Source organism: Orcinus orca, chromosome 14 (genome assembly GCF_937001465.1).
Source record: "Orcinus orca chromosome 14, mOrcOrc1.1, whole genome shotgun sequence".
Lineage (NCBI taxonomy): Eukaryota > Metazoa > Chordata > Mammalia > Artiodactyla > Delphinidae > Orcinus > Orcinus orca.
Window position 1 is genome coordinate 60,998,513 of NC_064572.1, and position 12,076 is coordinate 61,010,588.

At 40.2% G+C, this 12,076-nt stretch overlaps 1 protein-coding gene across 9 annotated transcripts in view; it reads left to right on the top strand.

Annotated features, from left to right (window-relative positions):
* The first annotated feature begins 242 nt into the window (after positions 1–242).
* R3HCC1L (R3H domain and coiled-coil containing 1 like) overlaps positions 243–12,076 on the top strand; it is an 87,475-nt gene continuing 75,641 nt past the window's right edge. For 3 of the 9 annotated variants that reach the window (XR_004482618.2, XM_033425735.2, XM_004268429.4), the window contains exon 1: positions 243–335. The gene's annotated coding sequence lies outside the window, so the exon portion shown is untranslated. Of the gene's footprint in view, positions 336–367; positions 658–685; positions 1,431–12,076 lie in introns of those variants that run through there. The other 6 variants (XM_049697099.1, XM_049697101.1, XM_033425737.2 and 3 more) reach the window with 4 other exon arrangements.

Genomic DNA, 12,076 nt, shown 5'->3' on the forward strand with positions numbered 1-12,076 from the left:
CTAATTTTTTCAAGAAACTTATCTGTGGAAAGAGGAGGGATGGTATGATCGAGCTGTATGTGAGGAGATTTGAGCCCGTTTACAGCTAAGACGTAGGGGAAGGGTTGAGCAGACAGGATCGCAAACATCTGCCCTCTCGCGCCATTTTGACTGCCTCCTCCTCCCACGTGACCGGGAGGCGGCCCGCGGAGGCCGCCTCGCGGAAACTACAGCCCCCAGAAGGCCCCGCGGCGCTGGGGGGGGCGGAGCCGAGGCCTGGCGCGCGCTCCGACGGCGCGAGCGGAAGAGCTGGAACTTTGAGGAGGCGGTGGATGCGGGGAGCGACTGTGCCGCCGGTAAAGATCCTCTCTGCGTCCTTGTCCCTCCCTCTCGCCGCACCCCAGGCTGGGGCTCGTTGCTTCCACTTCTCTCTCCACACTTGGCACAAGCTTTCTTTCCCCTTTGTTTGTTATCGGTGTTTTTCTCAAGTGAGGCGTGGGGCCGGCCCCCTCCTGGGGCGGAGGTTACTGGGAAGCTCCCGTCCTTCGACCCCAGCGGGCCCTGGGTTGCTGGGGACCCTCTCAAGGCCCTTTTTACTTCCCAGGGCTGCGTGCTCGCTTGGGGCCCTCTCCCCAGTTACTGTCTGCGGAGGGGCCGTTCCTTTCCTGGTTTCAACAGGTACTGAGCGGGGACGTGGCGACCCCTTTCTCTCCCCAGGGGTACGGGGCTGTGGACGGCGGGGGCCGCTCGAGACGACCCCGGCGCTGCCGGCGATTTCTCTGGAGCGAGTCTGCTGCACTGCCAGGGAGCCCCGGGCTGTCGGCTGGGAGTGAGCAGTCTAGTAGAGAGGGTGTACTTCCTGGTTTTCTTGGGCCGCCCTCGGAAAACTCCAGGTCCGATTTTTAAAGTTTCTTTTATCAGTAAAGCCTCCTCTCAGGGTTGAGTAGGGAAGAAGCACGGGATTTGGAATCTGATGTGCTGGGAGGAGTTTCGGGTATGTCACTTGCTAGATCTGTGGTCCTTTGTAGCACATTTACCGCAGCCTCGTTTTCCCAGTCCGAAAAATGGGGGTAATCGTCTTTGGCCTGCCTGCCTTCCGGTGTTATGGGGTTCAGCAGAAGTGACATGTGCGAGAAAGCACGTTTCAAATACAGCAAGCTCACTATCTTTCTGTCTACACACACACACACACTCTCTCGCTCGCTCGCTCGCTCCCCTCTTGCTTTGTTATAGCCGTCCTTTCCTCAGTGCTACACAGGTACGAGTATCCCAGAGAGCGCTTAATGTTCCTCACATGCGCTAAGCTGATGCCTGTCTCTAGATGGTCTGCTGTCTCTTCCCCGTTTTCAGATACTGCTTGTGCTAAACCTAGCTCTGATTCTAATACGGTACCACTATCCTGTGTATACTAGCTGAAACAAGGACTATTGGGGTTATTTTCACCTCCCTAGGTATGTGTGTTCGGAGTCTGTGTTACCTTACAGTTAGAATTCAGAATCTAAACAGCCAATATTCCAGTCTAGTTTTTATTCTGGCTGTTCAGCTCTGAGACTCCAAGCAGGTGGCTTTTTGTGGTATTTTTCCCCTTGTAGAGAGAGAGGATTTTACAAACAACTTTTTGTGGGTTTGGAGGTATAGTAATGAGGTAATCTTGTATTTATTCTGCAATCATTGGTTGAAGAATACCTGAATGTGGTTCTAAAAACAAAGAGGATGGCAGTACAGTGACTTAGTTGAATATACAAAGTTGAACAAATTCGAGTTCAAATCCCAGTGCTGTGACTTCTAGTTTATGACTTTTGGCAAATTATTTCTCCTAAGCCTGTCTACTAATTTATAAAATGGAGATGATAGCATTTACCTCACAAGGTGTCTGTCTATAAGGATTAAATGAGATGTGAATATAAAGTAGTGTTGGAGTGAGTACGTGCTCATTATTTTGTTGCTGTTGTAATTGATGACTATGATGATGGTAAAAAATGACGATGATAATTTTAGGTAAAGCATTTTCTTGAGATTCCATTTCTTTTTTGTTGTTGTTTGTAAAATGAGGATAGTTATCCTTAACTGATAAACTTAAAAAAAAAAGCTGTAAATAGAAGTGCTCAGATTGCAGGGTTGTTTTTTTTTAATTTTTTTTAAGCAATTGCATTTTATCTAAAGATTATATTAGGCTATTTTTTACTTTTTAGAGGTTTCCAAAATGCTCTTGTTGTTGGGGTGTGCTGTTGGACTGCTGCTTCATTTATAACCCATAGTAAGAATGCAGTTTTCTGTCTGTACATTGGAGCTTGTAGCAGAACAATTATCTGTGTTTATGACTTAGATATTGACTATTTACTAGGACAGAGTTTGTTTTTTTTTTTTTACATCTTAATGGAGTATAATTGCTTTATAGTGTTGTGTTTCTGCTGTACAACAAAGTGAATCAGCTATACATATACATGTATCCCCTCCCTCTTGAACCTCCCTCCCACCCTCCCTATCCCACCCCTCTAGGTGGTCATAAAGCATCGAGCTGATCTCCCTGTGCTATGTGGCTGCTTCCCACTAGCTATCTGTTTTACATTTGGTAGTGTATGTATGTCCATGTCACTCTCTCACTTCGTCTTAGCTCCCACCCCCACCTTGTCCTCAAGTCCGTTCTCTACATCTGCGTCTTTATTCCTGCCCTGCCCCTAGGTTCATCAGTACCGTTTTTTTTTAGATTCCATATATATGCGTTAGCATACGGTATTTGTTTTTCTCTTTCTGACTTATTCACTTTGTATGACACACTCTAGGTCCATCCACCTCACTACAAATAACTCAGTTTTGTTTCTTTTTATGGCTGATTAATATTCCATTGTATATATGTGCCACATCTTCTTTATCCATTCATCTGTCGATGGATACTTAGGTGGCTTCCATGTCCTGGCTATTGTAAATAGAGCTGCAGTGAACATTGTGGTACATGACTCTTTTTGAATTATGGTTTTCTCAGGGTATATGCCCAGTAGTGGGATCGCTGGGTCATACGGTAGTTCTATTTGTAGTTTTTTAAGGAACCTCCATACTCCATAGTGGCTGTATCAATTTACATTCCCACCAACAGTGCAGGAGGGTTCCCTTTTCTCCACACCCTCTCCAGCATTTATTGTTTCTAGATTTTTTGATGCTGGCCATTCTGACTGGTGTGAGGTGATACCTCATTGTGGTTTTGATTTGCATTTCTCTAATGATTAATGATGTTGAGCATCTTTTCATGTGTTTGTTGGCAGCCTGTGTGTCTTTGGAGAAATGTCTATTTAGGTCTTCAGCCCATTTTTGGATTGGGTTGTTTGTTTTTTTGATATTGAGCTGCATGAGCTGCTTGTATATTTTGGAGATTAATCCTTTGTCAGTTGTTTCATTTGCAAATATCTTCTCCCATTCTGAGGGTTGTCTTTGTCTTGTTTATGGTTTCCTCTGCTGTGCAAAAGTTTCATTAGGTCCCATTTGTTTATTTTTGTTTTTATTTCCATTACTCTAGGAGGTGGATCAAAAAAGATCTTTCTGTGATTTATGTAGGACAGAGTTTTACAGAGCATTTTTTGTTGGTTCCCCATCCTCCCCACCTTTCTTTTTTTTAAAGCCAGAGTATTTGACTGTAAAAGTTCATTCTAGTGGGTAGTGTCCAGAAGATTTGGTGACCGGCATTTTTGAAAGTGGAAACACTTAGTGACAGGTGCTGATGGTGGCACTGGTGTGTGTGTGTATCTGTAAGGAGTGAGTTCAGAGAAACCAAGGAGGAATGCCTAATAGAGAAAACTGATGTGTTGGTCAAAGCAAAGTCTTAGAGTTAAGAATTGAAATGTTTACTTTTCATTCCTTCAGATGCTGTGTTGACTACAAGATGTCTGCAGATGCAAATGTTTCCTTTACTGTCTTTCTTGATGTGGTTTTCCCTGGCTCTGCTTTGCCAGTTTCATCCTGACATATAGTTAAGAATCAGCAAGATAACTATTTTTTTTACTACAGACTTGTGTATAAACTATGACAGTAGAGAGTCATTTCCATTAAAATCTACTTTGTGTGCTATAATGTGTTATTTTTTCCTTTATGTTTTAAACATTTTTGTTCTTGATTGGTTTTTACTTGAGTTTTTGGAAGGTAGACCCATTTTCAGGCTTAGTGAAAGATCGTATTATTATTATTACTATATTTAATTTTATTATTATATTTTTTCTTATAGTCATGAATTTTGGTGATACATATGTATTCATTCCCAAAATGCTTCACATGATCACTGTATTTTTTTGTTAGTCAAGGTTAAGTTTGTTGACTGTGACCATTGAACCCTGAAAAACAGCAAAATTAATTGGCTAATATTTTTGAATCTGTGACCCTGTCCTCATTAGCTCCATAAGCTCAGTGTTCACAAAATATCTCACCAGAATGAATGATAAGACTGGTATATTGTTGATTTGGCACCTGTGCACTCATTAGATATCGTAGAAGTAAATGAACTAGTGGCAGAAGTAAAAGTATATATTTTTAATTATAAACCTATAATACAAGAGTAGCCGTCACACTATGTATAAAACTGGTGACCTGTAGGATGATCTTTGACAATCACTAACCTGAACTATAATTTAGACGTTTCTTTTAGTTGTTGAAGTGTACTGGTTGCAGGCTTCCCACCCACAGGAGAAGTGAGAAGAAATGGAACTAGGCTGTTCATGTCTTGAAAGAGAACCCTACTTCTACTGTGCCACCCACCGAAAATGTGCTCTTACCTAGTGGGGAAAAACATTTAGAGTTTTCTGTTAATGAGCCCAGTAGGATGGATGAAGCCCTGGTAACTCCTAAGAGCTTATTGAATTACAGAGAAATTCCAGTTGTCAGAGGTTTAGATAGGAGAGAAGTTATAGGGTATTGCTTTGCAGCGGTAAGCCTGCATTTGAAGAGGATTTTCTCCTCTCAGTAAAAACATGGACCAGTTTCTCCCAGTTTGTGGTGTGTATTTTTCATGATCTCATGCTAGCCTTCTGTCTAGTTTTTCATTCTTCCAATTTGCTCTTCAGTTTCATTACTATCTATTGTCCCTCTTGTATCTCTTTTTTTTTTTTTTTTTAAGTCAAACATGGCTGGTTTTGGACTAGGGATAAAAACAGACAAGCAGAGAAGCACTGTTGGAAACAGCAGATTCTGGTGTCTAGTATTCTGAGGTTCCCAAATAACACGGGTTAACCTGTGCATATGATAATGGATTTCTGGAATGGGCAAGTGGCTGACAGTTCATGACTGTTTAACCTGGTGCAGAGGCAAAAATATGGGCAAATGGTGTGTGGTGCTCCTTAATATCAGGTTTGCCTCTAAGGAAAAAATATGTGTAGTGTTAATACTGGCTTGCATCTGGGCTGTTTCAAGTTCTTTGCCATGGAATACCAGAAGAGTATTAAAGAAAGAAGGGAAGCACTTGGATTTAAATCTTCATCTCTCAAATTTATACCAATAATCCTGTTTGTTTTTCTTTATCATCTGTAAAATAGAGTTAATAATATCAAGCCTGCTTATTTATAAAGATTAGAGGGAAAAGTTAACAAGAATTTCTTGGAAATTGGGTAACTATAGGGGAGAGACTTATAGAAAGGCAGAGTCTGAGAGGGGAAAACACACACACTGGGGTGGGTCACTTAGGGAGAGATAGAAAGAGGAATACACACACACCAAAGGCAGAGAGTTAGGGTCAGTCAGAGATAGAGAGGGGACATTGGAAACACAGAGGGACAGTCAGACTGAGGCATTTAGAGTTAGAAAGAAGGGTAATCAGAGATGTAGAGAGAAGGGCTGACTTAGAAATGACAGGTGGATGCAGGGAGGGAGCTGGAGAAAGAGAGACTGTGAGGGGGAACAACCAGGAGGGCATGACCAAGAGATGGGAGCTTATTGAGTTTTTGTCTGTTATTTGGGGAGATCTTGTAGACATTTGTAATTAGCCAGGAAAGGGAAGAAATGCAGATATTAATAGTAAATCAAGAAACATGTTTATGCAGTTTTTATTACACTAAAATTTTCCCTTAAACACTAACTTTATTTTGCATATTAAACATATAAACACCAAGCCAACTTTTGTTACAGGCTTGTTGACTACTTACTTGACCCCTTCATAGTATAGTTTAAACACATTTTAAAAAATGAAATAAAATGGTTATTTTCTTTTTTAGAAATATTTCTTCTTAAAAATATCTAATATATGCTTACTGTAGAAAACCTGGGAGATACAGAAAAATTTAAAGAACAACAAAACTCATAATCTCGCAACCTAAGCAACACACAATGAGGCCTGCATTTTTCATGTTTACTTACAGTCTTTTTTTTTTTTAGGTATTTATTAAAGCTCTTCTTCTTTCCTAACAGAACCAAAAAGCTGTTTATAAGTCCAAAATCATTTTTTAAAAATTAATTAATTAATTAATTAATTTTTGGCTTCGTTGGGTCTTCATTGCTGCATGTGGGCTTTCTCTAGTTGTGGCGAGCAGGGGCTACTCTTCATTGCGGGCTTCTCATTGTGGTGGCTTCTCGTTGCAGAGCACGGGCTCTAGGCACACGGGCTTCAGTAGTCGTGGCACACGGGCTCAGTAGTTGTGGCACACAGGCTTAGTTGCTCCGTGGCATGTGGGATCTTCCCGGACCAGGGCTCGAACCCGTGTTCCCTGCATTGGCAGGTGGATTCTTAACCACTGTGCCACCAGGGAAGTCCCCCAAATCATTTTTAAATTAACTGTTTGTGGTGGAGTTAACTTTATATTCCTATTTTGGCACTTAGGTACTTCCATAAACTATAGTATTTGTATACCTATTTTTATTTCCTACCTCCCTAGGTTAGATTAATAACTAGGCTATCTGTTATTCATATTTGTGTTTTAGACTAACCAAGTGTCTTACATATAGTAAGTACTCAATATATTTGAGATGAATTGTTAAGTTCTCTAATTAGAAACTTTCCTATTTAAATAGTTCTGTCCAATTTCTCATCGGCAGACTGGATCTTCCTTAATGTTGAGAAAAGCTTGATTTTAGGCTGTGTGTGTGTGTGTGTGTGTGTGTGTGTGTTTAATATGAAGTTACTGAACTAGGAAAGGGGTGCTTTTTCCGGTCAGCTTTCGTTATGTAGCAAGCTACTCTGAAATTTAGTGATGTATCAATAAAACAGCCTTTTATTATGCTATGGATTCTGCCAGAATTCAGACAGGGCAGTGTGGAGATGGCTTGAACCTTAGCTAGAAAGGCTTGAAAGCTGGTGGTAATTTTGTGGCTGGAAACTAGAATCTGGAGCCTTCTCCACTCATGAGCCTCATGATTGAAGTTGACTGTCCCCTGGAACACCTACATATGGTCTCTCCACATAGACTTAATTGGGCTTCTTCACAGCATGGTGGCTGTGAAATTTTTGACATTGAGTTGTACGAGTTCTTCATATATTTTAGATATTAACTCCTTATCGAACATATCATTTGCAAATATCTTCTCCCATTCAGTAGGTTGTCTTTTCATTTTGCTGATGCTTTGCAAAAGCTTTGCAAAAGCTTTTGAGTTTGATGTAGTCCCATTTGTTTATTTTTGGTTTTGTTGTCCTTGCGCAAGGAAACAGATCCAAAAAAATATTGCTAAGACTGATGGCAGAGAGCATGCTGCCTGTGTTTTCTTCTAGCAGTTTTATGGTTTCAGGTCTTACATTTAAGACTTTAATCCATTTTGAGTTTATTTTTGTATTTGGTGTAAGAAAGAGGTCAAGTTATATTCTTTTGCATGTTGGTGTCCAGTTTTCCCAACATCGTTTATTAAAGAGACTATATTTTCCCCACTGTGTATTCTTGCCTCCAGTGTCATAGAGTAATTGACCGTATAAGTGTGGGTTTATTTCTGGGCTCTCAATTTTGTTACATAGTCCGGTCAATCTTTGCAATTCTTCCCATTCTACTAGATGAACTGTATGTTGAGGAATGCAAAATATAGCAGTATCTATTTGAGGTTATTAGGGCTTCAAGCAAGAGGAGGATCTTGAAGGAAGTGATAGAATGACAAATTGACTTGAGAGGACAGAAGAAAATTCCACATAGGGTGATGAGACGTTAGAAGCCAAAAAGTACAATATATGTGAACTGAATGAGACAAAAAGGGTATTTTAAAAATATTGCACAAATGGAAGGTTTGATTTTACTGATGATGATGAGTAGTAAAGAGATGTGATTTGTCAGGCTTACATGTCTGTGGGGGTAATGAAGAATTAATGGGAAGCTTTGAAGGCTAGGCTGAAGAACTTAGATTTGATCCTATAGATGATGGTATTTTTGTTGAAAGTCATATGATGAAAACAGTATTTGAGAAAGGTTGTCCTGGTAGCTTTGTGGGATAACGTCAAGCAGGGAGTGGCTGTAGGGTATCTCAATAGGACAATCATGGAATAATATGGAAATAGAAAACATGATAGCTCTTGTGAAGGAAGAGCAGTAAGAATGGGGTTAGAAAAGCTGAAAGAGTCGGAATACCTCAAAGTTTTGAGCCTGACAAATCAAGTGTATCGTGGTGTCTTTTTTTTTTTTTTGCGTTATGCGGGCCTCTCACGGTTGTGGCCTCTCCTGTTGCAGAGCACAGGCTCCGGACGCGCAATCTCAGCGGCCATGGGTCATGGGCCCAGCCGCTCTGCAGCATGTGGGATCCTCCCGGACCGGGGCACGAACCTGTGTCCCCTGCATTGGCAGGCGGACTCCCTACCACCGCACCACCAGGGAAGCCCCAAAATTACCAGTAGATAAAGATGTTATGGACATGAAGTCTTTTTTTTTTTTTTTTTTTTTTTGCGTTATGCGGGCCTCTCACTGTTGTGGCCTCTCCTATTGCGGAGCACAGGCTCCGGACGCGCAGGCTCAGCGGCCATGGCTCATGGGCCTAGCCGCTCTGCGGCATGTGGGATCCTCCCAGACCGGGGCACGAACCCGTTTCCCCTGCATCGGCAGGCGGACTCTCAACCACTGCGCCACCAGGGAAGCCCCAGGTGTCTTTTTTTTTAAGATCTGTTTTGATGTGGACCATTTTTAAAGTCTTTATTGAATTCGCTTCTGGTTTTTAATGTTTGGTTTCTTGGCCTCGAGGCATGCGGGATCCTAGCTCCCTGACCAGGGATTGAATGTGCACCCCCCCTGCATTGGAAGGTGAAGTCCCAACCACTGGACCACCAGGGAAGTCCCTATTGTGGTGTCTTGATAATGACATTATCTGAGAAAGGATCTCAGATAGGTCTAGGGAGAAAGATAATGAGTTCAACTGCTAATACAAGTTTTAGGTATTGGATAATTTGAGTGGCAGTTGAAAAAATCTGGTGCTTTAAAAATAAAGAACTTAATAATATAAATGAATGCTGTCCCTTTGAAAGTAATCCATTTTTAAGACCATGCATTTATTTTAGCAAATAAATATTCTTTGGAATTTGTCTTTTGGAACTGCTTTCAGAACCAATAAAACCATATAAGAAAACCAGTCTCATTACTTTATGGTCATATCTTTTGTGCCCAAGAGTATTATCTTGCTTGATCACTCATCTTATTTACCATTTTTATTTCTAAGTGATATTTGACAGTTCCTAAAAGTTAATCTGCAGAGACATGAAATTTATTACCGTGGTGAATATTTAAATAACTATCATCGTTGCTGAGAACAACCTTAAAAAGCTGTGACAGCATCCTTAGAAAAGGTGGTAGTGCATGCTGGTTAAGAGGGTGGGTTCTGGAAGCCTAGATTTGAATGATCTCTTTAGTACATTAGTTCTGTGTATTGAGTAAGTTACTTAACTTGTCTGGGTCTCAAGTTTCCTCATTTTTATGATGAGGATGGTGATAATATGCCCTACTTCATAGGATTATTGTGAGGGTTGGCTCTTAGAACAATGCCTGGCAAATATTAAAAGCTCAGTAAATATTAGCTGTTTATTACCATCACAACAACTACCACTACTGCTACCACCACCACTTTGGCTATTTATCTTTTTTGTTTTAAAAATCACTTGTGTTCCTGTTTAATTATGTCTTGTACAAATGGAATGATAGACAGCTGGAGATAAAAGTAGACCTCAAATAAATGATCAGACATATAGTGATGAAGTTTCATAGAATGTTTGACCTAGAACTTAGTGGGAGGAGAGCAGAAAAGACCAAGGATGGAATATTGGGGAATATTCATAGTAACGGAGTGGGAGGCAGAAAACGAGCCGGCAGAAGGGCAGTGGAAGATTGTTTAGAGAACAAAAGAAAACAAGGAGTGTACATTAGTATAGAAGTTATATTAATTAGGATTAGATTTGTTTGCAACCAAATAACAGAGACTTAAGCATGATAGATTTCATTTCTCTCGATGTCATGAATTCCAGAAGTAGTCTAGGACTGTTGTGGTTTATCATGGTGTCATGTTGTTGCTCCACTGTGCATGGATTCACTTGATGGTCTAAGATGGCTATTGGAGTTCCAGCCTTTTCATCCATGTTCGAACCAACAGAAAGGAGGAAGATAAGAACATATCTCCCTCCCTTTAAGGATACTTCCTAAAAGTTATATATACCACTTTTGCTCATATTCCATTGGTCACATAGCCACATCTTCCTGCAGGAGAGGTTGGGAAATGTAAACTATTTTGAATGGTCAGTGCCTGGGAAGAAAAAACAGGAACAATAAGGATAATCCAAGGGTAGCTAGATGAGGACTATCAGGTAGATAACAGAGTTAATTGTCTTTAGGATAGTTTAATTCATTATTGGTAATCCTTGATAAGAGTTTCAGTACTTGGCGAAACTATGAGTATGAAACTACTCTTATCAAATTGCATCAACAGTACTTTATTTTTAGGGTATAATCCCTTCATGAATCCCTACTTAATTAGGATTGTCAGTCTCTTATAACGAAAAAGATTATGGGTATGTATATATACGTGTGACATAGACATAATATTATATATATAATGTATATATCGTCTCACTTAACATTAGTGTTTGCCAGAATTTCTTCATATGGCAGCAGCATGCAGTAAAATTGATGATAATTAAGCCTCTGATATCTTTCTTCAGTTGTTTTCAGCTTCTAATTTACCTAGCCTTCTATCCACTCTCCAATTTGGTTGTTTTGGGCCACTGTTTTTAATCTGTCTCTGTCCTTTTATATTACCACTCTCTCTCACTGCTGTTAATACTTCCCAAAATAGATAAATGAGCATATTTAATTAAATGTGTTATTTGCACTGTCCTGATCATTAATCAATTTGTAAGTAAGGTCAGACCTACAATCTTCCTAGTATTACCATGACTGAATTCTCTCTATCCACTAAATTGGTAATTATTTGCTTTAGAGTTTTTTTTTTTATTTTTAAAGCTTCCATATTTTGTATGTTTATGTTCTTTTAGTGTTGGAAATATGAAGGTCTTCTAACAAAAAGGGGACTATGTTTTCCCTAGGATTTTTGTCCCTTTCAATTGAAAATGTTTTATTTATATATTTTTGAACGATGAACAATATATTTAAGATAAGAAATTCATATGTTGCTATTTATATTTTGTCAACAGACATATAGTTTAAAATAGATATAGTTTAAAAAGGGTTTGTAACAAAATATAGTGAATAGTTACTGTGTCATTCCTGCCCACTCTCTCTAGTCCTCTCCCTAAAGGTAAACACTTTCAATTCCTTAAGCTGTTCCTTCTGGCATTTACAAATCTCCGTGTTTTAAAATAATATGTGTGTAATGCTGTCTTTTGATTCACCAATTTATTCATTATATGTTGTGTTTCTGTTATGATAAAGTTTTATTGTTCTTATAAATTTATTTATTTATTTATTTATGGCTGCATTGGGTCTTCGTTGCTGCGAGCGGGGGTTACTCTTCGTTGCGGTGCAGTGACTTCTCTTGTTGCGGAGCACGGGCTCTAGGCATGCGGGCTTCAGTAGTTGTGGCACGCAGGCTCAGTAGTTGTGGCTCACGGGCTCTAGAGCGCAGATACAGTAGTTGTGACGCACGGGCTTAGGTGCTCCGTGACATGTGGGTTCTTCCCAGACCAGGGCTCGAGCCCGTGTCCCCTGCCTTGGCAGGCGGA